This window comes from Phalangium opilio, unplaced genomic scaffold (genome assembly GCF_054372755.1).
Source record: "Phalangium opilio isolate 3A_F unplaced genomic scaffold, DU_Popi_V2 ptg000039l_1, whole genome shotgun sequence".
Lineage (NCBI taxonomy): Eukaryota > Metazoa > Arthropoda > Arachnida > Opiliones > Phalangiidae > Phalangium > Phalangium opilio.
In genome coordinates, this window is record NW_028324162.1 from 3677536 (window position 1) to 3679774 (window position 2239).

The following is a 2239-nucleotide window of genomic DNA, read 5'->3' on the forward strand; positions in this document are numbered from 1 at the left end:
GAGTTTCAGGAACGGGTTACACTTGGAGCACAGCCAATGGAAGCGCGAGTCATTGGTCACCCCTTCGTACACATCGTCGGGGATATCGACACAGGGGGCGTGAAACCAGTCCCCGCAATCCTCGCACTGTATGCTGTTGGAGGGCTCTTCTATTTTCCTCCCGCAAGGTGGACAGAGCGAGGGGGAAGCAGTGGAGTCCCCTCCTTCGGCCTGCTCGGAAACGCGCTTGGCAGGTTGCTGGGAGCTCGTTTTACTTTGTTTAATATAACCGACTGGGGGAGGGGGCAAGGGATCAGCGAGTAGCCCGACCCAACACGAGGCGCCAAGGCCTATTCGGAATCAAGTTATTAAAACAGCGAGCACGATAGCTACTAAACTATAGAACGCAGCGAAAAACAAAGCTTACCCTCGAATAGCCCGTGGAAAACCGATGAGGAAACGCGACCGAAAGGGACAGTTAGAACCGAAAAATACATAAAAAATTAAGCAGCAAGCGGAGCGGCGGGATAACACGACCGTCGTCGACATATATATCCTAATAACTGCAAGGGTGAACTTAAACGTTTCCTTCCAATCAACGATGCATTTTAACTTACAACTATATCACGTTCACTCACTCACCGTAATTACCCTTGGTATATTACTACGCCCCTGACTGTTATTAAGATTAGTTGTTCAGATTGTATAACAACTGGCCACCGACCTTCTAGAACTCAGTGCAGCGGATGGGTTAAAAACGGAGAGGGGCCTATCACGCGTGGTAACTAATAAACAAATAAATTAAACAAATCGATGGGATTGATTGTTATATATTTTATAATTTATCTGCCCCCACGCATTGTATAATTTTCATATCCCCCTGAAAACATTGTTGTGGTTCTATGCAAGGCTCAACTTAAACGTTTCCTTCCAATCAACGATGCATTTTAACTTACAACTATATCACGTTCACTCACTCACCGTAATTACCCTTGGTATATTACTACGCCCCTGACTGTTATTAAGATTAGTTGTTCAGATTGTATAACAACTGGCCACCGACCTTCTAGAACTCAGTGCAGCGGATGGGTTAAAAACGGAGAGGGGCCTATCACGCGTGGTAACTAATGAGAAATGACGCAATTTGTATCTTCACTTTTGTTACGTAAACATAAGCGTGATGAAAATGAATGTTAAAAGTCTAGTTTGAGCACAGAGTATTTTTATTAGGAGGACCGAAATTGCAAGAGCAATTTGATGCTCTTTTGGCACTCACAATTTGGAGCTTATTGATATATCATAATCTCATGGAATGGCATGCTGAAGACTGAGGTACACCCTTACCCTTTTATCAATATTTAAATTATCTGTTCCTCATTCAGGTGTTGACGCACTTGAAAATCCTGTCTCCGACGAGATACCTCTTCCATCTGCCGACGAGCCAACTTCTTCAGACACTGACTGTCAAGCCATTCGCGCCTTGCAAGTAACTGTGGAACTCGCAGATCACGCGCTTTGGCCTTTACGACTGGTACTCGAGATAAATTATGAAACATAACCAATGAACTCTTACTTCCATTTCAGTATGCAGGAATTGGTATATTAATCCCTCTGTTTCTCTCGATATGAATATCATAAGTCTGAAATAGGTAATGATGTGATTAATGACAATAGCATAGTAAAGTTTTATGTAGAATAGGTGTGAAGACTTCGAAGGATGTCATTTGAAATCGGGCTACAGAAACCAGCACTGAACTCCAGTAAAGTTTAATCCACCTGTAAATAAGTATGTGAATATAAATAAATTGCAGAGTTGTTGGGTTCGGTAACTGTATGCAGGTTATAAATAATATCTAGAGTAAAGGGTAGTCGTCATCAATATACGTGAAAAGCAAAATACCCGTGAACAGAATAAAAGCACGCCAGTAGCGGTAATGAATTGATGCATTAAAGCAGGGGGTAACCGACTTTTCCTTTTAAATAACAGTCAAATGATAAAACAAATGTAAATAATGTATTGCATTAAAAGAAATTATGAAGTTAATGTGCGTAACACATCCAATAAATTATATAATGAATGGTAATTTAATTGCCTTATTTGATCCACACCAATAACACGCATGCAAAGAGCACATGTAAAAAACGAGATTATAAAAAGCAAGCGAATATTAAATAAGACTATAAAAAGCAAGGGAATATTAAATAAGACTATAAAAAGCAAGGGAATATTAAATAAGACTATAAAAAGCATGCGAATATT